This window comes from Tiliqua scincoides, chromosome 3 (genome assembly GCF_035046505.1).
Source record: "Tiliqua scincoides isolate rTilSci1 chromosome 3, rTilSci1.hap2, whole genome shotgun sequence".
Taxonomy (NCBI): Eukaryota; Metazoa; Chordata; class Lepidosauria; order Squamata; family Scincidae; genus Tiliqua; species Tiliqua scincoides.
Window position 1 is genome coordinate 29,961,740 of NC_089823.1, and position 27,694 is coordinate 29,989,433.

The window sequence follows — 27,694 nt, forward strand, 5'->3', positions numbered from 1 at the left end:
AGGCTTCTGATGCCACATGTGAATGTTAGTCATATGAGAGGTCACGCAGAAGAGAGCCCTCTTTGAACACGTGAAGCTCAAGGCAAATCCAAACCGAAAGGCATGCCACAGGAAACCCTCGTTCCCCCATAGCAAATACTAAACTAGGGTGTAATTAGGGTGGAGCCTGAGGGGCACCTACCCCAGGTACTAGAAGCGGTGTAGCTAATGAAAATGTAGCCTGGTGCAGAGTGCAAAATGATGCCCTGGAAGTGATGTCACAGCCAGATTTTTAAAAAAGTGAGAAATAGGGCAGTGCAAAGCTAAGGCATCTTCTGTCCAGGCTCAAATAAGATTTTGTAGCATCCCCCCTCCACAACAAAAGCAAATGTAACTAAATAAATAAATATAAATATAAATATAAAAATAAAAAAGGGTCTCTGGTTAATTGGCCATAACTTTTGAGAGAATACAGGTATTCCACCACAGTTTGTTTCACTGCATTCAGCATTAAATTACCTTTCCAAAGATACCTAACATGATGGTATTATTTGTACCCATCAAGGTTACACAATTTTGGCCACTAATGTCAAGCTCAACTTGTTGCCCCCCTAAAGCTTGTTTCCCAGTCCAATTGCTCCCCCTGCACGCCCTTACCTATGCCATCGGCTATGCACGGTGGGGGGTATGTGTAACATGTAAGGCAGTTACTTCTCCCTTGAAGAGGAGGTGCTGGTGGCTTTGTGCCCTCTGTTCCTGTGAAGGAATGGAGGGGGATGCAAAGCTACCAGCACCTCCTCCTCCAGGAAGAACCTGGAAGTGAAATCACAATGTCATATGACACCATGACATCACTACCCTTGGGTGTCTGGGCTTCTAGTTACGCCTGAATAAAAGTGTGGATTCATTCACCAGTGGTGTCACTAGGGTTTGCATCACTCAGTGCAGGAGACAAGTGTGTCACCCCCATGATGGACCTCCTCCCATACACTATGTGGAGCAGTGCCCCAGGTGGTGGGCATGGTGAGGCACTATCATCCCACCCGCTGCTGGCTTTTGGGCTATAACTTTTGGTTCAATAGAGCTATTTCAATGTGGCATGTTCCACTGTGTTCTGCATGAAAATACACATCGAATATTGTATAACATGATAGTATTATTCAAAAATACCAAGATTTTAGAAATTTTGGCCAGTAGTAGTGTCACTCCCCCATGTGTGTCACCCAGTGTGGCCCCCACCCCCTGCACCTCCCTAGCAATGCCACTGTCACTTGTACATTTTTCGACATGGATTTGGGAACTCGGGGGAATCACTAGGTGCTGTCACACAGGCTTTTCAGCATGTCTGTTATGTGCACACATTACACGTTTGCAGCCAGAAAGCAGTTAGTCCCTTGGCAAACCTAATTAAGGCTGCAGTTTTAATTGGTTACCTTGATTGATCAAAGGGGTTTTGATCAATTAAGAAAAGTGCTCCCAGTTTGCCAGGCACCTGTTTGTTTTTATTATGGTGTTTTAATCAAAAGGTTAATTGGAGTGTTTGAGCACACAAAACTGTGGATGGCAAACCCTGGTTTTAGCAGAAGTGCTTCCCCTTCTTCCTGACACACAGGGGAATGCTTTTTCTAAGATGGGAGCCTACTGCAACATATTGTGAGCCATCCAAAAAGAAAGAAAGCATGTTTCCTTTCTTCTTCGCAACTGTGGCTAACATAAGTGCAGCACAATCCTATCTTGCACTGGAACAGGCAGACCAGGAGGCGTGTGCTGTATCCAGCGCAAGATTGGCGCTAGAATTGGCTCACTCTTCCCCTTACCCCCTGGAAAGCCATCACAGCCCCAATAGATGTCCTCAGACTGGTGCTATCTCTGGAGGTGGCACAAATCCGAAGAAAACAGAGCTGTGATGAGCCGCTCTGCACTTCTTGGGGAACAGGGTTGGGATCCAGCATAACTGCCAGGTCCCAACCCCGCCTCCCGCTCCCTGCCTGCCCACCCCCTGGAATGCCCTTCGCTCGCCCCAAAACACTTTATGACACATTTGTGACCCTCTTAGGGACTTGCGCCAGCCTAACACAAAATTAGGATTGCGCCCCTGAGTGAGCTTATATACAGAGCCAGCATCAGAGTCTGAAAAAACCAGTTGGTTGCTGGTGCCCCCCCCAAGGATCTCAGAGGGATGTGCTACTGATTTCTGAGACCACTTTTGTGCCCCTAGCCCCTGGGTTATGATGGCAGCAGAGTGATTATGTCCCAGAAGGAGGGGGTCTAAGAAGGGTACATTGCAAAGGACCTAGTGAAACCTGAAGCTGGTTCTGTTGATATGATGAACCAATGGAATGGGCAGCCCAGTCCTAACCTTCACTGGCTCAGCTGGTCCACATGGCCTGTACTGTATCCAGTTCTGGTCAGGAGGAGGTTGGAGGTCTACTTGGGTAAGGGGCCATTTTTTTCCCTTCTGCCAGATAAAGCCTCAGCCTGCCCAATGGGGCTTCTTGGATCTACATCAGCAATATCTCTGGTGCAAATCTGGGAAGCCCTGTGTAATGCTGGCAGGCCCAGAAAGAGGGTTAAGATACAGCAGATGCCTTCTCAACCAATCCTGCCTCCCTCCTGGGTCTGTCCCACCCATCCCCTGCTCTCCCCTGCCCCATTATGCAACCTACCCCATTCTGCTCTCCTCTGCCCCATTAAAGTCCCTCCAGAATACCCTCCTGTTGCCCTCTCCCAGCCCCTGCAGGTCGCTCTTTGCTTTATTCACCTCCGCTGGCAGCTGAAGATGAGGATACAGTGCCAGTGGGATGGCGCAGGCCTTTCTGCTGGTGCTGCCTACTCAGTGGCATCACTAGGCGGGGTGCGGGTGGTGCGGGTTGCACAGGGTGACGTGCACGGGGGAGTGACGCACATTGGAGGAGGATGACATGCTAAAATCATAGTGGTTAGGAGGAATTCTATCATGTTATATACTGTTGGATGTGGAATTTCCAGTAGAATGCAATGCAAAAAAATCCAGAGTGAAATGTCTCTTTTCTATCAAACGTTAGGGCCAAAAAACCGGAGAACAAAAAATACATGAAGCCCTATGGAAAGTGAAACTGAGCCGTATCGCGTGTTTACTCATGAGTAGGCGAACATGCCTTATTCTTTTGGAAAGGGCAGGCTGAGAGGAATCCAACACCAGAATGGTCCTGATCCAATGAATGCAGCCCCCAAAAACACCTGAGAAGGAAGTCCCTCCCTCCAAGCAGACAAATATATTGAGCCCTATGGAAAGTGAAACTAAGCCTCACTGTCGCATTTACTCATGAGTAAGCAAACGTGCCTTGGCTGGTGGTCAGGCCAGGCAAAGGGGAATGTGAAGCCACCAGAATAGTCCTGATCTGATGGAAATGGAGCTCCGGAAGGCAGCCTCCCCCCCCCCACTAAAAAGGATCAAAACAGAGGCTTCAGCTGATAAGGAGAACCTTTTTGAGACTTGCAAAGACAGGTGGATCCTGACAGTGATCTGGTTTAAACAGAAATTCTTAAATTGAACTGGGCACTGGGTAGGGCTGAAAACCTTACTGGTTTTGGGGGGGGGGGGTGTTATTGCAGGCAGTCTGCAGAGGAAATTCACTTGGTGGAACAGGGCTGGCTTCTGCTTATTTAATTATTTGTTTTACTTAATGTACTTATTTATTTTAATTTGCCTGATGTCACTTCCACCATGGCATCACTTTTGGTGGGTCCCGGACAGATTGTCATTCTAAAAGTGGGTCCCAGTGCTAAAAGTTTGAGAACTGCTGCAATACGGTGTTAGTAAGTTGACACCCGGGAGGGGTGTGTGTGTGTGTGACACCACTAGTGACCCAAATCACTAAAATCACAGTTTGGAGGAATAATACCATCATGTTATATATCGATCAATGCGTAATTTCATGCAGAATGTGTTCTATCTTTGTTCTATCAAAAGGTAGAGCCAAAAAACCAGTGGGGGCAGAGTGATGGTACATCACCATGCCCACCATCTGGGGTGTTGCCCCATCCACTGCATGGGGGTTGATGCACTGGCATCCCGCACCAGGTGACGCAAACCCTAGTGACACCACTGTGCCTACTCTTGTTTTGCCAAATCCCAATCCACTGGGCCTCATGCCTGCTTAATGCTGATTAGTTTACCTTGTGAAACTCACCAGTGCAGCAAGCAAAAGTCAGAGTCCAGTTCCAGTCCACAGATTCCAAGTAAACCAGTCCAATCAATGAGAGTTGCCAAATCAGAGTCCAGAGCCAATAAGCCGAGTTACAGTCCAAGGTCAGGTTCCAGGTAATTCAGTCAAATCAGTCAGGGTATCCAAGTCAAAGTCCAAAAATCAATATGCCAAGTCCCCGGTCAAGGTCCTTAAGCCCAGCCAGCTTCCTCTCCACCCTGCACTCCTCCTACAATCCACACCACTAGTTCCTCACAATGCTGTTTATATGCTCCCAGGTTCACTTTAGCCTCTAGTGGCTGCAGCTGTGCAGCACCCCTCCAGCTACCACCTGGGCTTGAACCCTGCATTTACTTAGAGCAAGGGGCACTGTGGACACCACACCCTATCTCCTTGGTAATATCTTCCGCAATTCCAATACAACTCTTGAGTGGTCAAAAAGCACTTTACAGTGCTTTCACAACAGGTAGCACTGGCACAGCGGCTGGTGTGCTGGCATTAGCAAAGATTAGGATTATGCTGTATAACTCTTATTTATGGGCTTCAGTCAAATTACCGTAATTATATAATTGAGCGTTGCAGAAATCACTGCAGAAGTTATTCATACATACACATACGCACTATACTGCGGAAGAGGTTAAAGAAGGCAAAATGTGCAGAATTGCCTGTCCAGTACTAATTCATATTGTGCTAATCCTGATTCACTGATCTTCAATGTGCACCTTTTGTGTTTCCTCCCATCCCCATACAACTGAGCCTACTTTTGAGATTGGTTTCCCAAAGGTTTGTCTATGGGCTATGTCAGAATGCCAGACACAGGGGAAGGCACCAGGACGCAGGTCTCTTGCTATCTGGTGTGCCCCCTGGGGCATTTGATGGGCCACTGTGAGATACAGGAAGCTGGACTAGATGGGCCTTTGGCCTGATCCAGCGGGGCTCTTCTTATGTTCTTATGTCTGGTAGCGCTGAAATTTCAAAATTGTTGACATGCCAAATTCAATCAGTCCCCAAGCATCCTTTTTTATGCCTGCCAGCTTCCCTTTGTCAATGTTCTGGTCATGTAACTCTGCTCTAGATGTTTTGATTCTTTCAACTTTCAGTCCAGCTTTAATAGATCATTGTTGATCTAGCGAATCAAGAAATTTCCAGATACGGGTTTGCTTTCCTCCTCTGTGCACTTAAGGAGTCCTCCCACCATTTTACTTAATTCACCCCTTGCCTTCCTTTCTCCCCCAAATCATGCATTTAAAATAATGTTCCAATTTGTTGCTATTAAACATGTAAAAAAAAAAAAGCGTTTTTTTTTAGTACTGAAAGGAAAACAAGTCTGTTTGCTTCTTAAACAACAAAATGCATCTCTAGGCTACAGGAAAATGCACTGACCCATGTTTTAATTGATTCACCCACAATTAAGCTGATTATTCCACAGTCTCAACCACACTCAAGAACTACAGCAGTTCTCTTGGTATGGGGCCATTTTAAGATCTGACACCAAAAGCGCTCAGTCCTGAAAAGCGACTGTCTTAATGACTCATATTTCTCGAGACAGAAGAGGTGGGAAGAGGAGTTGAACTGATGTTTGGCTCTCTTCTGTCCTTTTTCTGTCTCCAGGAGCTCCGTTTCTCTGGGTGATGTGTGTGCTCCTTCCTCCGCCTGCTTCATTTGGACTTGCCTTCCTCAATAGCAATGGTTGGCAACCTTCAGTCTCGAAAGACTATGGTATAAGCCTACAGCACCCAGTTCCCAGGCAGTCTCCCATCCAAGTACTAACCAGGCCTGACCCTGCTTAGCTTCCAAGATCAGATGAGATTGGGCATGTGCAGGGTAACAATTGCTGTCTGCCTTCCTCAGAGACAGCTGTAAGGAGGAAGGCGCTCCGCACCGAAGCAGACGAGCAAGGTTTCCAGGCAGTCCTATCCATCCTATCCCAGCGCCAGCTGCCTGGCGTAATGAGAAGCAGGACCCCATCTCTCACCTCTTGCTTTGCTGGGCTCTAGCAGAGAGGCACCACTGACACTGTGATAGTCGCTCGCTAGCTTTAGCTGCCCAGGAGAAAAAAGTCACATTGTGTGTATGCATTGGGTGTGTGTATGCAGTACGGCAACATTTGCAGAGAAGACCCTGAGCAGTCATAATTTTGTGACAATGCACCCAAGGTGTCAGCTCTGTCTGCCCCAAAGCCATCTGCTCCCTTTGCTGTCTTCAAAACAAAGGCAGGGGTATTGTATGGGGTAGTCAAGAGGGCATCCCATGTACCAGATCATATGGGATTAGTCTTCACCAACACCTGTAGTCCTGGACAACTCACTTGGTTTAACTCACTGGACAACCCCACAGGCTTGTATACGAGGGATGCTTGCCAAAGGTGCAAGTCTTTTTGCTTCAGCAACAGTGACTGTTTGACCTAGGCTGCTAAAATTGCTGTAATGATTAGGGGTTATAAAAGAGGGGCAGCCCAATGATAACCTGCGGTGGAAGGGAGTTTAGACCCCTAACACCCTTGCTGGCCTGCCTGGTATCCAGGGCAGGGATGGGGCTGCCAGTGGCTCAACCCAGGGCAAGGGGAATTCATTTCCCTTGCCCTGGGCAACACAGCAGCAGCCCCAATGGGGTACTTGAATCTGTGCCATGTAAAGAGGTCATAAAGAAGACTTGTCATAAACATAGGTCCTCGTACATATCTCCTTTTGAATAAATGACGGAACGTTAAATGTAATACCAGCCATTCTTGGAAGCTTAAATTGAGAACACTGTCAAAGATATCAAACTGGATTTTATAGCCAAAATGACATTTATGAAGCTATAACATATATGGATAACCAGAAGCCATCAAAGCAAAAAGTGTGAAACGGTTTTCTGCTGATGGCACGTATCCTCACTACCCAGCGCAAGAGGGTTCTTTCATACATTGCAAAGCAACAAGCCCAGGTTTGTGACTGATCATACCCAATATGGAGCCCAACTAATTCTGACTCTCTGACAAATGCATCTATAAGATTCACTTAAAAAAAAAGTTGGCAACATTTGGATATCTCTTTGGTGTCTACTCAGACTTCTTCAGAACATCTTTTCTGGAGCAATCTACGCTTCCATGTGTTGCAGTTTATGAAAGAAATGCATTGGTCTTGGTCTATTTGCAGAAAAGGAACATCTAAAAAACTCTTAGTAGCCCAGTTTCTCAGAACTCTGACCATGCTCAGACTGTTACTGTCATAAGCAAGAGGTCAGAATAGCCAGGAGCTTGATAGGAAACTGGGGAAAATTTGGCCTACTGACACCCTTAGGGGTTAGAGACAAAGGGCCTGGTTCTATCCAATTTTCCAACCACATGCAGCCCAAAGGTAAAGGAACAAATTTTCCCCTACCTTGGGGATTACTACCCCTCACCTCAGAATGCAGTATATATACCCCATTAGCACTGCTGCTTTAGTGCTGGACAGTTGGATAGGATTGGGCCCAATAAGGTGTCATGACCTTCACCTAAGCTCAGAGTTCAACCCTGGAGGGGTTGAACTAGTAGGAGAACCAGCACTGAAGTCTGCCCCAAGTCTCAACCCAAGCTTGGAGACAGTGCTGAGTCCACCAGTCAGGAGACCTACAAGTCAGAGACCCCAGAATGGGAGACCCCTTAGCAAGCACACCCGAATCTGATGATGTGTCACTGGTTTGCATGGTCCACCACTAGTTTTGAGGGACAGCCACAAACAGGGCCAGCCCCACCTGAGGTGAGTGTTCCAAGTGCTGCCCTTCGCCACCCTGAAGCATGCTTGCTACTCCTGTTTCTCCTCCAGCTGCCTGGCTTCAAAGAGAGGAATGGAATGAAAGTGTGGAGGAAAAATGAACTGTAAGCTTGAGGGTTCAGCACGCTTCTCCCTTCCACATTCTACTGACTCTTCCTTTCAAATCCAGGCAGTGGGAGAAAAAGGTGTGTGCTCCCTGTCAATCCACCACCCGAGGTGATGCCTCAGGCTGCCTCATGGATGAGCCAGTCCTTGCCACAAATGCCTGAAATCAGAGCCAGGCTTCTCATTGTCAGTGATTGTCAATCAGTGTGCCATAGCACACTGCGAAAGGTCTGCAAATGTGGCGTGGGAGTTTGGAGTCCAGTGGTTGAAGACAGCTAAAAAAAACTCTTCTGGGTTCTGCATCTCAGTCTCTAGGGCAGAGCTGGCAGATGTAGTGGGACAGACTTGCCCTAGAAACAGATCTGCAGAACCCAGAGGAGTCTTCTGAAAACCGGAAGTGACATCACAAGAAGCAAAGATCATAGAGTAGTTCAGGGATCTCTAAACTTTTCGGCCGAAGGGCCGCATCAAATATCTGGCACAGTGTCGAGGGCCGGGGGAAAAAAATTAAATATAAAATTTATATAAATACATTAGAGAAGGAATTTAGATGAATAAATGAATGAATGGGCTCAAATGTCCAGGATTTCTCCAAGCACCAACACAGTCCAAGAGATAAAGCACACACTTAAATGGACCCCCATTCCCCCACCCAACAAGCACAACTCTGGTTGTGTTTGGTCAGCTGGGCCAGAGGCTCTCAGGGGATCAGAGGCTGGCTGCTAGCTGGATAGAGGCTCACTACGGGCCGCATCTGGCCCCCGGGCCAGGGTTTGGAGACCCCTGGAGTAGACCATAGAGATCAGTGTACTGGGAGAAGAAAAACGCCGAGAATCACTACATTAAGAGGTAGATTTGGGTGCTCCATTGATTAGTTTATTCTATTCTTACCCTTCAGGAAAGATCATTTTGATTTTTATGCCTCAGGCATCATAATTTCTTGGACATCCACTTTCTAAAATGGGAAATCATAAAGCCAAAAGACAGGAGCGTTTACTGTCTGTGTTTTTTGCCACGGGCGCCACATAATTTTTTTTTCTGCTGTGCTATCTTTGCTTCTGGCCTTCACTACTGCAGCATCTGTTTGCTCCTCTGGCTTTTCCAGGCTCTTTTGCAGCAGTTTGCATGGTGCTATCTTTTCATATAGGAGATGGGAGTGTGGTTCCAATCCTAGTTGTCTATGGCCAAGTTCCTGTTCTGCTTTGCTGTAGGAGAATCACAGATATGAACATAAAAACATAAGAACAGCCCTACTGGATCAGGCCATTGGCCCATCTAGTCCAGCTTCCTGTATCTCACAGCAGCCCACCAAATGCCCCAAGGAGCACACCAGATAACAAGAGACCTGCATCCTGGTGCCCTCCCTTGCATCTGGCATTCTGACATAACCCATTTCTAAAATCAGGAGGTTGCGCATACACATCATGGCTTGTACCCTGTAATGGATTTTTCCTCCAGAAACGTGTCCAATCCCTTTTTAAAGGCGTCCAGGCCAGTCGCCATCACCACATCCTGTGGCAAAGAGTTCCACAGACCAACCACACGCTGAGTAAAGAAATATTTTCTTTTGTCTGTTCTAACTCTTCCAACACTCAATTTTAGTGGATGTCCCCTGATTCTGGTGTTATGTGAGAGTGTAAAGAGCATCTCCCTATCCACTCTGTCCATCCCCTGCATAATTTTGTATGTCTCAATCATGTCCCCCCTCAGGCGTCTCTTTTCTAGGCTGAAGAGGCCCAAACGCCGTAGCCTTTCCTCATAAGGAAGGTGCCCCAACCCCATAATCATCTTAGTTACTCTCTTTTGCACCTTTTCCATTTCCACTATGTCTTTTTTGAGATGCAGTGACCAGAACTGGACACAATACTCCAGGTATGGCCTTACCATAGATTTGTACAACGGCATTATAATATTAGCCGTTTTGTTCTCAATACCTTTCCTAATGATCCCAAGCATAGAATTGGCCTTCTTCACTGCCGCCGCACATTGGGTCGACACTTTCATCGACCTGTCCACCACCACCCCAAGATCTCTCTCCTGATCTGTCACAGACAGCTCAGAACCCATCAGCTTATATGTGAAGTTTTGATTTTTTGTCCCAATGTGCATGACTTTACACTTACTTACGTTGAAACGCATCTGCCATTTTGCTGCCCATTCTGCCAGTCTGGAGAGATCCTTCTGGAGCTCCTCACAATCACTTCTGGTCTTCACCACTTGGAAAAGTTTGGTGTCATCTGCAAACTTAGCCACCTCGCTGCTCAACCCTTTCTCCAGGTCATTTATGAAGAGGATCTGTCCCAGGACAGATCCTTGGGGCACACCGCTTTTCACTTCTCTTCGTTGTGAAAATTGCCTGTTGATGCCCACGCTCTGTTTCCTGGTCTTCAGCCAGTTCTCAATCCATGAGAGGACCTGTCCTCTAATTTCCTGACTATGGAGTTTTTTTAGTAGCCTTTGGTGAGGGACCATGTTGAACGCCTTCTGAAAGTCCAGATATATAATGTCTATGGGTTCTCCCGCATCCACATGCCTGCTGACCTTTTCAAAGAATTCTATAAGGTTCATGAGGCCTTACCCTTACAGAAGGCCTTACCCTTACAGAAGCCATGCTGATTCTCCCTCAGCAAGGTCTGTTCGTGTATGCGTTTTGAGATTCTATCTTTGATAAGGCATTCCACCATCTTACCCAGTATAGATGTTAGGCTGACCGGCCTATATTTTCCTGGGTCCCCCCTCTTTCCCTTTTTAAAGATCGGTGTGACATTTGCTATCCTCCAATCTTTTGGCACCATGGCTGTTTTGAGGGACAAGTTGCATATTTTAGTCAAGAGATCAGCAACTTTATTCTTCAAATCCTTAATAACTCTTGGGTGGATGCCATCAGGGCCTGGTGACTTATTGATCTTTAATTTATCAATGAGGTCTGAAACCTCTTTTAACCTCTATCTGACTTAATTCCTTGGTCAGGAGGGGCCGTTCAGGCAGCGGTATCTGCCTGAGGTCTTCTGCCATGAAGACAGATGCAAAGAACTCATTTAATTTCTCTGCCATCTCTAAGTCTCCTTTTATCTCCCCTTTCCCTCCCTCACCATCCAGAGGACCAACTGCTTCTCTGGCGGGTTTCCTGCTTCTAACATATTTGAAGAAGCTTTTATTATTCCCCTTAATGTTGCTGGCCATGCGTTCCTCATAGTCTCTCTTGGCCTCCCGTATCACCTTCTTACATTTCTTTTGCCACAGTTTATGTTCCTTTTTATTCTCCTCATTAGGGCAAGACTTCAATTTACGGAAGGAAGCTTCCTTGCCTTTTACGGCCTCTCTAACTTGGCTCGTTAGCCATGCGGGCACCCTCCTGGACTTAGTGGAGCTCTTCTTTCTTTGTGGTATATGTCACATTCTCTCTCTTCCCCCACACTTCTACAGTTTATTATTTTTGAACTAGAGACCTGAGCCTTATAGGCAGACCCAATCTATTTTTAAGGCTACAATCCTATACATGCTTACCTGCTGGGAGTGAGTCTCATTGAACTCAGGGGGCTTACTTCTGAGCAGATCTGCATCGGACTGTGCTGCCAATCAGATACGTCTGATTTCATGAAAGGGATTTCTTTCAAGTACATTGTATTGCAAGCCTTGAGGCTAACGGACTGCTTATCCCTATTTTAGTGTATTGTACAATTTATTAAGATAAAAAAAGAAGTAAAGATTATAGACTCAGTTGCAAAGGTAACAAAAAGCATATAGCAGTAATATTTATTCATGGCCAGATAAGGAAGGAAGGGAAAAATTAAATTCAATGGGCGAACAAAACTTTGCATTCATACCTGCAATGAATGCAACCATTTTGTTTCTTTTTATTAGCTTTTTAATTGACTTCCTTTTATTGACTATTTTCATTATTAGGTATGTTCTGTGCCTTTACACAGGTATGTTCTGTGCCTTTATTAGGTATGTTCTGTGCCTTTATTAGGTATGTTCTGTGCCTTGGCTCAACGATCTCCGACACTCATTCTCTCGATACCGAGCTAAACAAGCGCATCGGTAAAGCAGCTACCACGTTTTCCAGACTCACAAAGCGCATCGGTAAAGCAGCTACCACGTTTTCCAGACTCACAAAGAGAGTCTGGTCCAACAAGAAGCTGACGGAACATACCAAGATCCAGGTCTACAGAGCTTGCGTCCTGAGTACACTTCTGTACTGCAGCGAGTCATGGACTCTTCGCTCACAACAGGAGAGGAAACTGAGCGCTTTCCACATGCGCTGCCTCCGACGCATCCTCGGCATCACCTGGCAGGACAAAGTTCTAAACAACACAGTCCTGGAACGTGCTGGAATCCCTAGCATGTATTCACTGCTGAAACAGAGACGCCTGCGTTGGCTTGGTCATGTCGTGAGAATGGATGATGGCCGGATCCCAAAGGATCTCCTCTATGGAGAACTCGTGCAAGGAAAGCGCCCTACAGGTAGACCACAGCTGCGATACAAGGACATCTGCAAGAGGGATCTGAAGGCCTTAGGGATGGACCTCAACAAGTGGGAAACCCTGGCCTCTGAGCGGCCCACTTGGAGGCAGGCTGTGCAGCATGGCCTTTCCCAGTTTGAAGAGACACTTTGCCAACAGTCTGAGGCTAAGAGGCAAAGAAGGAAGGCCCATAGCCAGGGAGACAGACCAGGGACAGACTGCACTTGCTCCCGGTGTGGAAGGGATTGTCACTCCCGGATTGGCCTTTTCAGCCACACTAGACGCTGTGCCAGAACCACCTTTCAGAGCGCGATACCATAGTCTTTCGAGACTGAAGGTTGCCAATACAATGTGCCTTTATAGTTCCTTTTAGCTGTTCCTTTCATCTAGATGTGAAATAAAGTTCAACTCACAAGACAGCAAAGTTTTTTTAAAAAAATTTTTTAATTTTTATTTTTTTAGGGGGATAAATATAGCATAAATATGCGAACAGAGTTGGTCAAGGTCACACAGTCAATCCACGCCAATTGTGCCAAAGGCACAGGCTGAGCCCAGGAAGACTGATTGCCAATCACCTGGCCTAAATAGCTACAGACATTTCTTTTCTCTCTCCTGGCCAAGTTGCTTGGCTCCTGTGCTTCCAAGCCTGCCACACTTCCAAGCCTGCAGCATGTGCTGCTATCCCAAAGTTAGGCTGAATCTGCAACCAAAAAACCCCCTCAAAATTGGTTCTGCACATTAAGCTCTGCTTTCTCCTCTCCTTGCCTCCTAGCACCAACAGATCTATACACTAATCAAGCTATTTTTTGCTACAGCCTGGGGGATAAAAAAAGAGAAAGGGAGTGATGGGGAGTGATTATTATTGTCGCATCTATTTTTAAAGACTTGGGAGGCATTTCGTTACTACGAAGATGGGGGGAAAGGCTGCATATATGACCTAGAGCAGCGGTTCTCAAACTTTTTCACACCAGGATCAATTTTTTTTTGGACCCACCAGAAGTGATGTCATGAATCTGGAAGTGATGCCATGGCCATAAGTGACCTTATCAAGCAGGAAGATTTTGAACACCCCCCCCCCCCAATACAACAAAATCAAATCAAATCAATTAACTAAGCAAGGAACCCCTCCTAACTCTCCCAAGCAGTTGCTGGTCTCTTAAAAAAAAATTCCCCCAATATCCAAAAGGCTACAATCCTATCCACACTTTCCTGGGAGTAAGCCACATTGATTATCATTGTTAAAGGATATACATAGTAGCCTGTTAAAAATACAGATCTATAACATTTCCCCAAATGCAGTCACATACCATAGTAGCATCAAGTTTAAGATATTAAAAAATAAAATACACATTGAAATGAATGGGAACCCACCTGAAATTGGCTCATGACCCACCTAGTGGGTCCCAATTCACAGTTTGAGAAACACTGACGTATAGACAGATTGCTTGCAAATGTGCCCTTGTTATTTTAGAACCCGGATCCTTCTCTTTTAGGAGATACAGTGGGAAGGTGTTGAGAATACCTGACTTTGGAGGCTTGAAAGCAATGCCAACTTTTGTTTTGTAATGTCAGTATCTTCCTGATCTTCTCTATAGCTTATGGGCTGTGAAACCAAATGACAAGAAAAATAGATCTCTTTCTGGCTATGATGTAGTAGATGGCTGGGTAAGCAGATGTCTACATGTTATCACACGAGAGTCTGGGAGGGTGTGTTTTAAGAGTCTGTTTACTGCTATCCCTAGGAGTGTTCTGTATCCATTTCATACAGCTGGTGTACACCTACAGAAATCACATTCGGGCGTGTATCAAAGTGTCCACTCAGCATGCCCACTGTCTATGAATTCTGTGAACATATCCAAATCTTTCCTACTGATGACCCAATCCTAATGGGCCACTGCACCACTGAAACTCGCATTCCAGTGCCATAGCACGCTTTATGGTTGTCATAAAAGGTGACATGCCATACAGTGCAGCTTGGTTGGTCTCCATGCTAGCAGACAGCCAACAAGCTCTGGCGCAAGTAAGTCAACACATGAGGGGTGTGCAGAATGGGGAAGGGGCAGAATGGGGCAGAGACTGGGATGGGCGCAAGGCCAGGTGTGGTATAAGTGGCTTCAGTGCCACCGATATCCTATGTCTTTCCCAGCTTCAGTCCCCTGATCCAGATCCTGTTGGACTTGAGCTATCAAAGTAGCTGGGCGCAGTTCTGAGTAGACCCATCAGGGCAGCAGAGGCTTGCCCCAGGCCAAGGGAACAAATGTTCTCTTGTCATGAGGAGGCCTCTGGGACTTGAAACTCCCCCATGGAATGCAGCATGTGCTCCGTTGGTTCAGCTGCATTGGCACTGGGGAGTTTCGCGTTGGGCTGCCCATCTGTCTACTGGTCCAGTTGCTTTAAGTGATAGCTGTTCTCTGAGATCCTTTTAAACAGGAGTGACCCTCTCCCTAATCCTGAGCTTTTGTTTCTCCTTTATTCATCTATATACTGTACTCAACTGAGGGTCAAGAAGGGAATTTTGTCACTGTCATTGATTAATTTGTTCACCATTGATCAAATATTTCCTATCTAAGATCTCATGTTTGGAGATGCTGGATGATGTTTGCCAAATGCCTCCCTTTCTCTCCCTTCTCTGAAGAATTACCGAGTCTGTCTGTGAGCAATGGTGTGGTGGTAAATTCTGAAGAGCAAGAGATCATTATGACATCCTGGCTGCCATTGCCAGACTCCACAAAGCATATTCAAAAGAAGCATTCGTCTTATGTTTCTTCATTAGAGTGTTTTCTTCTTTTGCCCCTTATTCCCACTGGTATTCTGGGGGGGGGGGGGAGGCAAAACACTAAGTTTTTCAGTCGCCTAAACGCTGGTTTAAAGCAGCCCCTCTCTCTCACTTGCAAAGCTATTCAGAGCTGGGAGAGCGAAGCAGAGGCATCCCATCCTCCTGGATTGCCAGAGCTTATTCTTACTTTCAGCTTTCTTATATTTTCATGTAAAGACCTAGCTCAAGTCATCCCAAACATTTAGAGTGAGTTGCGACAGTTTTAAAGCAAATGTATAAAAGTGGAAAAATGGGATTTAAAAATATCTCAGAGATGCTAGCCTCTGTGTGCTTACTCAGAAGTAAATCCCTTTGTGTTCAACAGGCCTTACTCCCAGGTGAATCATCATCTTCTTTACGCAAAGTGTTTGTAAACCCATACTTTGTTCTTTGCAACAAGACATTAATTTGAACGATTGGCTTTGTTAAATTTAGTTCAAAAATATTTGGTAAATATTATCATTCTAAGGCACACATTCTAACTAACTTTCCCATACTGACATAGCGGTGCCAATGGGGCATGTGCTGCATCCTGCAGTTGGGTGGCAGTCCCCAAGGCCTCCTCAAGATAAGGGAATGTTTGTTCCCTTACCTTGGAGCTGCATTGCTTGTACCCTGGTACTGGAAAGTGGGTTAGGATCGTGCCCTAAAATATCTTTCCCTGTTCCAGCAGAATCATAGAGTTGGAAGGGACCCACAAGGTCATGTAGTCCAACTTCCAATTCAGAAAGTTCAAAGCACACTGGAAGCTCCCCTTATGTTCTGCACTTCCTGTTTTGGAAATGATTGTGTGAGAAGGAGCAAGGTGATCAGGTAAGAAGCGGATTCTTCTGCCCTGGTTTTTTGGGGGTAGGTGCATACCCATGGGGCTGATTAGCAGCAGTTCATGTTTGCATAGGAATCCTATGTATACCAATTTGAGTTCCAGAATGCACAGAGAGAGAGAGAGAGAGAGAGAGAGAGAGAGAGAGAGAGAGAGAGAGAGTGTAATAAATATCTATGAACATAAGAACTTAAGAACAGCCCCACTGGATCAGGCCATAGGCCCATCTAGTCCAGCTTCCTGTATCTCACAGCAGCCCACCAGATGCCCCAGGGAGCACACCAGATAAACAAGAGACCTCATCCTGGTGCCCTCCCTTGCATCTGGCATTCTGACATAACCCATTTCTAAAATCAGGAGGTTGCGCATACACATCATGGTTTGTACCCCATAATGGATTTTTCCTCCAGAAACTTGTCCAATCCCCTTTTAAAGGCGTCCAGGCTAGACGCCATCACCACATCCTGTGGCAAGGAGTTCCACAGACCAACCACACACTGAGTAAAGAAATATTTTCTTTTGTCTGTTCTAACTCTTCCAACACTCAATTTTAGTGGATGTCCCCTGGTTCTGGTATTATGTGAGAGTGTAAAGAGCATCTCCCTATCCACTCTGTCCATCCCCAGCATAATTTTGTATGTCTCAATCATGTCCCCCTCAGGCGTCTCTTTTCTAGGCTGAAGAGGCCCAAACGCCATAGCCTTTCCTCATAAGGAAGGTGCCCCAGCCCCGTAATCATCTTAGTCGCTCTCCTTTGCACCTTTTCCATTTCCACTATGTCTTTTTTGAGATGCGGCGACCAGAACTGGACACAATACTCCAGGTGTGGCCTTACCATAGATTTGTACAATGGCATTATAATATTAGCCGTTTTGTTCTCAATACCCTTCCTAATGATCCCAAGCATAGAACTGGCCTTTTTCACTGCCGCCACACATTGGGTCGACACTTTCATCGAGCTGTCCACCACCACCCCAAGATCTCTCTCCTGATCTGTTACAGACAGCTCAGAACCCATCAGCCTATATCTAAAGTTTTGATTTTTTTGCCCCAATGTGCATGACCTTACACTTACTGACATTGAAGCACATCTGCCATTTTGCTGCCCATTCTGCCAGTCTGGAGAGATCCTTCTGGAGCTCCTCACAATCACTTCTGGTCTTCACCACTCGGAAAAGTTTGGTGTCGTCCGCAAACTTTGCAACCTCACTGCTCACCCCTGTCTCCAGGTCATTTATGAAGAGGTTGAAAAGCACAGGTCCCAGGACAGATCCTTGGGGCGCGCCGCTTTTCACCTCTCTCCATTGTGAAAATTGCCCATTGACACCCACTCTCTGCTTCCTGGCCTCCAACCAGTTCTCAGTCCATGAGAGGACCTGTCCTCTAATTCCCTGACTGTGGAGATTTTTCAGTAGCCGTTGGTGAGGGACCGTGTCAAATGCCTTCTGAAAGTCCAGATATATAATGTCCACGGGTTCTCCCGCATCCACATGCCTGTTGACCTTTTCAAAGAATTCTATAAGGTTCGTGAGGCAAGACTTACCCTTACAGAAGCCATGCTGATTCTCCTTCAGCAAGGCCTGTTCGTCTATGTGTTTTGAGATCCTATCTTTGATGAGGCATTCCACCATCTTACCCGGTATAGATGTTAGGCTGACCGGCCTATAGTTTCCCGGGTCCCCCCTCTTTCCCTTTTTAAAGATAGGCGTGACATTTGCTATCCTCCAATCTTCTGGGACTGTGGCCGTTTTGAGGGACAAGTTGCATACCTTAGTCAAGAGATCTGCAACTTCATTCTTCAATTCCTTAATAACTCTTGGGTGGATGCCATCAGGGCCCAGTGACTTATTGATCTTTAATTTATCAATGAGGTCTGAAACATCTTCTCTTTTAACCTCTATCTGACTTAACTCCTTGGTCAGGAGGGGCCGTTCGGGCAGCGGTATCTGCCCGAGGTCTTCTGCCATGAAGACAGATGCAAAGAACTCATTTAATTTCTCTGCCATCTCTAGTAGTAGTTGGCAACCTTCAGTCTCGAAAGACTATGGTATCGCGCTCTGAAAGGTGGTTCCGGAACAGCGTCTAGTTTGGCTGAAAAGGCCGATTTGGGAGTGACAATCCCTTCCACACTGGGAGCAAGTGCAGTCTGTCCCTGGCCTGTCTCCCTGGCTATGGGCCTTCCTTCTTTGCTTCTTAGCCTCAGACTGTTGGCCAAGTGTCTCTTCAAACTGGGAAAGGCCATGTTGCACAACCTGCCTCCAAGCGAGCCGCTCAGAGGCCAGGGTTTCCCACTTGTTGAGGTCCACTCCTAAGGCCTTCAGATCCCTCTTGCAGATGTCCTTGTATCGCAGCTGTGGTCTACCTGTAGGGCGCTTTCCTTGCACGAGTTCTCCATAGAGGAGATCCTTTGGGATCCGGCCATCATCCATTCTCACAACATGACCGAGCCAACGCAGGTGTCTCTGTTTCAGTAGTGCATACATGCTAGGGATTCCAGCATGTTCCAGGACTGTGTTGTTTGGAACTTTGTCCTGCCAGGTGATGCCGAGAATACGTCGGAGGCAGCGCATGTGGAAAGCATTCAGTTTCCTCTCCTGTTGTGAGTGAAGAGTCCATGACTCGCTGCAGTACAGAAGTGTACTCAGGACGCAAGCTCTGTAGACCTGGATCTTGGTATGTTCCATCAGCTTCTTTTTGGACCAGACTCTCTTTGTGAGTCTGGAAAACGTGGTAGCTGCTTTACCGATGCGTTTGTTTAGCTCGGTATCGAGAGAAAGAGTGTCGGAGATCGTTGAGCCAAGGTACACAAAGTCATGGACAACCTCCAGTTCATGTGCAGAGATTGTAATGCAGGGAGGTGAGTCCACATCCTGAACCATGACCTGTGTTTTCTTCAGGCTGATTGTCAGTCCAAAATCTTGGCAGGCCTTGCTAAAACGATCCATGAGCTGCTGGCGATCTTTGGCAGAGTGGGTAGTGATAGCTGCATCGTCGGCAAAGAGGAAGTCACGCAGACATTTCAGCTGGACTTTGGACTTTGCTCTGCCATCTCTAAGTCTCCTTTTATCTCCCCTTTCCCTCCCTCACCATCCAGAGGGCCAACCGCTTCTCTGGCGGGTTTCCTGCTTCTAACATATTTGAAGAAGCTTTTATTATTCCCCTTAATGTTGATGGCCATGCGTTCCTCATAGTCTCGCTTGGCCTCCCATATCACCTTCTTACATTTCTTTTGCCACAATTTATGTTCCTTTTTATTCTCCTCATTAGGGCAAGACTTCCATTTACGGAAGGAAGCTTCCTTGCCCTTCACAGCCTCTCTAACTTGGCTCGTTAGCCATGCGGGCACCCTCCTGGATTTAGTGGAACCCTTCTTCCTTTGCGATATACACCTCTGCTGGGCCTCTATTACAGTTGTTTTAAGCAGCCTCCATGCACTTTGGAGAGATTGGATGGAACTTGGAAAAGGCTTGGAAGTGTGTTTGATGCAGAAACCACCATACATGGGGGTACTCACTCTTCATTGGTCACTCTTCTCTTTTTGCCAGTTCACGTTATGGAAAGGTGTCAGCTTAGCACATTTCAGTTTCAGCAGTGAAATAATATTCTTTAGCGAGAGAGTCTTCATAAAAGCTTTCTGCGCTTTCAGTTTACTGCTAGAAGCCGTTTTTATGAAAGCCTAGCCTCCCTTTCCTTCTAGAACAGCAATATTTCACAGCTGCGCCCCAGCACATTGGTGTGCCACTAATGATCTGCAGGTGTGTTGTGGGAGTTTGGGGGAAGGTCTTGTGCGACTTGTCAGTGTGCCGTGAGACGAAAACGGTTGCAAATCACTGCACTAGGATATGACCTAGTCCTATACACCAGTGAGTATTGGTGCAACCACTTGGAATTTAGCACCACAAAATTTGGCATAGTGGAACAGAAAGAAAATGGGTCTCTGCTTGAAGAAATAGTTCCATGGATCACGCCTGAATGCTGGCAGACCAGATCTATGCATAGTGCGGTCACTGCAAAGGAAATATTAATCTGATATATGCAGTTATGGGAACTGAGCTGCTTTTCATGCATAATTTTGCACACACAGAAGCTAAATTCTTCTTTCACCCCAATTCGGAAAAATGCTACATCCTTTGTATAGCTCAGAAGAGGAGGTGAGAAGGGAGAGCATCCAAACAGAGGGTGCTTGTCACCCAGCTATGCCGGCATTTGAGAAAGTCGCCTCTATCCTTCAGCTTTTTGCTGCTCAATGACTTTCATCAAAATGGATTCAAACAAGACTGCCTTTTGTGCAGAAGGAATGAATAGACTGAAGAAGGGTCAAACGTGCCAAGGCCGAAGCTGCCATGTACAGCACTCTTGGGCCCTAGAAACAAAATCTGTATCAACGGTTCACATGGATCCAGAAATCTGTCTTCTCCACCAGGCCTGGATGCATGGGTAGGGGATTCAAGGGAAGGTGTTGGCTAATGCAAAGCTGCTAGAACTGTAATACAGGAACCAACAGCACAACCTGATGCATGTGTAGGATTGCACCTTAATACAAGTAAAATTGTGTCTTTTAGGCAGAAATCCTATACACATGAACCTGGGAGTAAGCCCTGTTGAACTTAATAGGATTTACTTCTATGTAAACATGTATAGGATTGCACGGTTAAACATGTTTATTTATTGCCTTCAAACAAGCAAGAAAGACAGCTTAGTCCTAAGGTGTTCCTCTTCTTTAGCACTCTGGCGCAGGAGAGTTCAGCTACAGTGGTGCATGTGTGAATAGTCATAAATTTGGCATGATCAAGCCCTTTGGCAGAACATGTGAGTTTTTTTCTACCCAATCACCAGTTTGCCAAAGGGAATGTGATGAGCAGGTGAGAAAGGTTCACAGTCAACCACCCACAGCATACAGCCGCAGTATTGATAGTCAGATTGTACCTGCAGTTGAAAGCCCCCCAGAAGGGGCTGCCCTGAAGGTGTGAGGTGCAGAGGACCTTTGGGTAGTTTTCGTTAAAGTGGGGAACAGGACCAAGGCAATCCCCTTCCTCTGCATCAATCATTCAGCATTTTGCAATCCTGTGAATTTTTTTTTTTAATCTTGAATGTTGTGCATCCTTCCTCTCCAGAACTGAAATGAGCATCTACCATGCTTGTTTTAAAAAGAATAATGGAAAGGGGTGATTTCCCCTCACATCAAGGGTCTTGCTTGCTCTGTTGTGTTCACTATGCACTGACTGCAGGGCCTCTGAAAAGAATTTTATCAGGGGGTACGGAGTTTCTTTTGAGCCCCTTTGCAAGGAGGGAGAGGTGAAACAGTGCGGGGCAGGGTGGAGGCGGGCGAGCAGAATAGGGGCGGGTTGAGGCTAAATAGGGTAGGGGGAGGGTAGAGACAGCTGGAAAATTCTTTGGAGCCCAGGTCTACCAACCCACATAGTATCAGTAGCGTCCCCAGCATCCCCAGTCATGGTAGTATCCCCAGCATCCTGTGCAGGCAACAAGTCAGAGTAGACAGGAAAACGTAAGATTCCAGGAAATTTCTGGGCCCCCTCCTTTGGCTCCTGGGCCCCCCTTTTGACCCTGGGCCTGGGTACAAATTACCCCCTTTACCCCTCTACTCCTAGGCCCTGACTGAGTGAATTCGAAATGGAAAAGATCTTTTTGAAATGATATGCTAAAAAAATAAAACAATGGATCTGGCTCGTTTTTATTGTAATTTTTAACTTTTATGAAAGTTAAATGTACATGAAAGAATCTGAAAGACAGACTCCCACCACAACCTGAATAAAGGTTATGACTCAGCTCAGTTGCTGAGTATCATTTTTTTCGCCATGCCACTGCTGCAGCTGTCCTGCTGGTGACCTCTTTCTGGTGCGAATGAGGCCATGATGCGTAGGCAGCCAAAACGGCAGGTCAGTGCTCAGGCTCCCTTCAGTGGCAAGGATCTTTCCCACACAGGCCCTGCAAAGCCACTATTGTGCATGGGGGCTGCTTCACAAGGGACAGCAAGGCAGGGTGGATGCAATTTGCTGACTGCACACATATTCCCATTGCCCACTCTCTTTTGATTCATTGTGCGGGTGAGTTAATATTATAGAAGGCCACATATCTCCCTATCAGTGCTGACTCAAGGCATCTTGAAACAGGCTCCTGGAATCCCGTTGCCAACTTTTGTTTGTTTATTTATTAAAGGTTTATTTATTAAAGGCTTTGAAGCTCTGCATATGGGGGATTGGAATCTTCAAAATTCACATCCTTACAAAATTCTAACATGAAAAATATTTCTGTTCTGCCTTAAAATCGAGCAGAATTGGAGACCAATCCTATCTGAGCCTTGTGCTGCCAGAATGTGTTCCAGCAACTCAAGACCCTTTACGGTTGCACGGAAACCAGGCCACTGTCAAGTACTTCCAGGTCACTGCTGCGAACAGCGATAAGAGCAGAGTGGCTGTGGTTCCTGGATGCTCTTCTGCTCATGGTAAGGTGGTGATAGAGGTGTGTTGTGGGCAGGGAGGGGTGGGTAGGGAAGTTTCAGGGCCAGGAGGAGGGAGGACAGCTTGCAGAGGAGTCCTGGTGGTGCCATGAAGTTGGTGTGAGTGCTGGGTGGAGAGCATGGGTGGGCAGAATGGAACCAGGAGGGGGAGGAATTGGGTGGACACTGGGGTGGGGAGGGGGCAGATCAAAGCCCAGAAGGGGGCAGTATTGGTGGCAGCAGCTCTGCTGATCTGCCTTGATATGTCTTCCTGGGTCCAACTGTACCTGTGCCAGCAAAATTAGGATTTGGTGAGTGCAGCTGAGCTCTTCCCAGCCCTGATCCACCTTCCTCCCTGCCCCCATTGCCACCCTGTTCAGCCACCCTCTGCCTTCCTACCACCCCTATATGCTCTTACCTGTGGCAGTGGGTATCCAGTGCTGCATACAGCTGGCCGCTTGCTGTTCCAGGTGGCAGCTAGCCTGTGCACGCTGGTGGGAAACGTTTTGCCACTGCTGGAAAGCATGTTGTCCCACCAGAGTGCTTGTTCTGGGACCACAACACACTAGCAGGATTGAGCCATTAGTCTTGGAGCACAGGCCTAGCAGAGTTGCTTTGTGGCTTTTACTTCATTTCACCTGTGCATTATACTGATGCATTCTTTTGCTTTTCTTTTTTTTCATTGAACCACCTTGGGTGCCATCTGAATGGAGTAAAACATATCTGAAAGAAAACATATCTGAAAGAAATTATTTTTGCTGGTCCTATACTTGGCATCTCCAGGTAGGGCTGGGAAAAGACACAGTGGAAGCTTCTTTGTACTCAGTCAGTCTAGTGGTCTGTCTGACTTAGTACCATGTACTCTGATGGGCAGTGAGTTTCCAATGGGTGTTTCCTAGGGATGGGCTGAAGTCACTGTGGTGGGACTCAAGTCTAACCCCGCCCCCTGCCGCCTTTGACTCGACTCATGCATGAGTCATAGTGGGCGTCTGCAGCAACTTGCCCCTGGAACTTCCTGATTCATTTTGAATCAAATCAGAATCTCTTGTGAAGCAAGCATGGTACCAGTCAGGTGTGATTCCATGGAAAAGTCAACCACCATTTCATTTATGTAAACAAAAGCTGGCTGTTGTTGTTATTTAGGTGAGTGTAGCAGTGCAGTGAGTGCATAAAAATGATCGTTTCCATACGGACCCCAGTGACGAAACACCTCCCCATGTTCACATCACAATTCCTGATTCTGCCTTCAGAGCATGGAGAAACAGGGACTGAGAGGCGCCTGAGCTTGGCAAGGTGGGAGGGGGTGGGACACACTGTGTGAGAGTGGGGACAGAAGTGGCAAGCAGGAGAATGGTTGTGTGCAGCAGCTGGGAGCCTTACCAGTTCGACTCAATCCTTTACACTCTATTCAGAAGTAGTTCCGTTGTGGCCAATCATTCAGCGAGCCCACTGCAGTGATGAGTTTCTCTTTGATCGCTAGGAACCGCCTTCCCCCCACTTCCCCACCTCCTTATTTCCCCCCCTCCATGGGTTTCTCTAACCATTCTTAAGGCAAGAACCTCACCCACATCCTTAGGGCTTCTCCTTTCACCCATCTTTTGTCCAATGATCTGGTTCCTTCAGAGATGGACAAAAGAAATTGCTCCTGTGTTTTCGTGACTCTGACTCGAATCCCAAGACTTGAGTTCCCATCCCTGGTATTTTCCATCTCTGTCTGGAGACTTGGGGGATTGAAGCTGAGACCTTCTGTAGACAAAATGTGTAGTTTGTTACTGAGCCACAGTCTCCTCCCTGTCGTGAAACCCTTGCGAGCTGCTACTGATTGTCACTGCAGACAGTCCTGTGTTCGCTTCAAATGCTCCTATGAAAAAATGTAGACATTTCCAGACGATTCAATACTGTTGCGGTTCTGGCTATATGTGATCCCTGGTAGTCATCAGCCAAGAAGATTTCCTGACACCCAGAGCTGGGAGGGAAAGCAAAGCAGTGGCAATCCTTGCTGAGCTTCACAGACCAACCTCTTTCCTGGCCTTATTCTCTGGCCTGTCTGGGCTAATTTGGCAGAGTGATTTGTTAGCTTAATGCTGAGAGAGAGAGAGAGCGAGCAATATGCCAGCATGCTGACCCCTCATCAGCTGGCACATGTAACAGGTGTGACAAGCTCAAAATGTAGACTATTCTGTTTCTAGACAGGTGCAGAGAAGTCAGAGTTCTCCTGAGCTGGTTCACACACAGTCGTTTGGGTTTTGGCAGTATTGCCATCTCTGTGAAACTGCCAGCATTCGCTTCCTAAAGTCTGGGCCTGAATTTCTCATGACATCTCATTAACATGATCCACAGTAATAACTATGAAAAATCCGACACACATATAATTTCCATTTTACAAAAGGCAGCCTCTCTCCACTGGCTCAAATTCAGCCTTGAGAGAGGCTGGGGAATTTTTCAATGCTGGCAGAGGACACACTCTCTCTGTTCAATGCTCCTGCCCCTTGAAGGGGGCAATGGATAGGATTCAGCTCATGGCAGCTTGGCATGTGGCCAGAGCACAGAATGTGTGATCTGGCAACAAGCCACAAAGGATCGCCTTGCTTTGCCTTAAATAAATCCACCACACCAGTAAAAAAACTCAGTTACCAGACTTGCAATTAGCCATCAAATTGGTTTGTCTGAAAAGAAGATTCATTTGACATGCCAAATTATCAGTCCAGGACACAATGGAGATGGCTGGGCTTTGAAGCAGGAAAATGTGGATTTGCAAAGGGACAGGGTGAGATTAAGAAGATGGTTTTTAAATCAAAGGATCCAGGGCTCAGATTGTCAGATCTGAGATTCACTCTAGAACAGTGGTTCTCACACATTTAGCACCAGGACCCACTTTTTAGAATGAGAATCTGTCAGGATCCACTGGAAGTGATGCCATGACCGGGAGTGACATCATCAAGCAGGAAAATTTTTAACACTCCTAGGCTCTAATCCTACCCAACTTACCCAGGAGTAAGTCCCATTTACTACCATTGTTAAAAAATTATACATAGTAGTTTATTAAAAATACAGGTCTATAACATTTTTCCAAATACAGTCATATACCATGGTAGCATCAAGTCTCATCTATTAAAAATAAAATATTGAAATGAATGGGGACCCACCTGAAATTGACTCATGACCCACCTGGTGGGTTCTGACCCACAGTTTGAGAAACACTGCTTTAGAAGATGCAAAGTAAATAAATAATATCCCGATCATATGTAGAGTGTGTTACCATTCAGCTCAACCCATACACAATTAAGATTTGGAATCAGGGCTTTTAGTTCAAGGGTGAATGAGGTCTGGTACCTGCCAATTTGAGAAATTGACTTGGGAGACGAGACTGTCTTTTAATCTCATCAAACAATATCATGCCTTCCTGTGTGCTCTTTCTCCTCCATAATGCAACCAAGTCTATACAAGGTGTTTTCCCCAAGGTTAAGTGATTATTCATGATATGATTTGAATTGTTTGACTTCATTGTCATGTGTGATTTTCTGCCTTTCCACCCTAAGGAATCCATCTCAATCCATCCTAATTAAAGTGCATGGGGTGTATGTGTGTCTGTGCACATGTATGTTCATAGCATGGCAATCATATCATTTAGATGGGGTTGAGGTATTTTAAAAAGTTGTCACAAACCAATGGGCACCCAATCCTAACAAGACAGCCCATGTGCTGCAATGTAGCAGCACCAAAGAGGCCACCACTATATTTGGTGTGGGCAAAGAGGCAGCTGGAGGTCACCTTGAGGTAAAGGAACACATGTTCCCTTACCCTGTGTAGAGCTCCAGCAGTTTCTATGGGCCAACTCAAATCTGCACCAGTGGAATTGCTGGCACAGGACTAAGTAGCCCCATATAGGACTTTCAGGAAGGGGGAAAGCCAGAAAGTGCACAGCGCCACCAGCAACCTTGTTCCAGTAGTGCAAGGCACCAAGATTGGGGTCCTAGTTAACCCAACATGAAGTACAAGGAATTGCATCAAACCTCTTCCTCTCAGTACTGGAATGAAATAGTTTTTGCTACTGATTGTACGTAACTGGAAGAAATTGAGGGGTAGAGGAGGGATTAGTGATATTAAAAGTGAGGGGTGGGGGGTGAAGGTGTGGAATTAGTGACATTAAAAGTGAGATCACAGAACTGGAGACTCACATCAAGATTCAAGCCCTTTACCGGTCTTTGAAGATTCCTGTACTTTTCCAAATTCTCATTTATATGAATTGGCTACATGCTCCCCACTCAATGAGGCTTTGCAGTAAATGAACTAAATGCATCAAATGATATTGCCTTCGAGGGAGACAATCTGTGGTAGAAGTTGGCAGCAGTTTCTAAGTCCTGTCACATTGGCTGGGGTTGAGCAAGCAGCTTCTGTGGAAATATGACCTCGACCTTAATTCATCTAACCTCAGTCCCAATTTCAGGTGTACGGATCAATCTCAAGGTTCAGGCTCAGGGTTCAGGATCATGTCTAAAAAAGAGATGACAACTTTTTATTTTCTCTTTTCCAGTACAGGCACAGGAGTCGTTTACCAGGCGCACATCTGGATTGCAAGCTGCTCTCAAATTTTGTTGTACTCTATTCATCTGGATTTCAGACAGTCCCCTACTACTTCAAACTCTTTATTCGCCTATCCCAGACTGGTGAGGGAGGGAAGGTATGTTCAGTAGGTTTCATGCATTAAAAAGTGGTGGTTTAATAAAATGGCCCAAGTTAAATCCAAGTGCAGTCTGGTGTCTTCAGTGGGGGTGTGTGTGAGGGTAAATAAATGCCAGATTCTGGGGAGTGGCAGCAAGATGCAAGTATCTTGTGGTCTTGCGTGCAACCTGAGGCATCTGGTAGGCTGAGTCAGACCATTAGTGCATCTAACTTCATATTACTTACACTGACTGGCAACTGTCACTGACTAGCTCTCCAGAGTTTCAGACAGTGCAGGCCTACCTGGCATTCCTAGAGATTGAACATGGGACTGTCTACTTGCAAAGCATATATGCACCATCATTGAACTACCTGGACCATCACTATAGAGAAGTCTTATTGCCTGAGATCCTTAAAAGCAGATTATGGAGATTGGGGGACTGACTTTGGGGCCATTTGC

The 27,694-nt window shown here is 46.3% G+C and overlaps 1 pseudogene; it reads right to left on the bottom strand.

Moving 5' to 3' along the window:
* Positions 1–5,890: 5,890 nt before the first annotated feature.
* On the bottom strand, positions 5,891–6,008 carry LOC136646424 (5S ribosomal RNA; annotated as a pseudogene).
* Between the last annotated feature and the right edge of the window lie 21,686 nt (positions 6,009–27,694).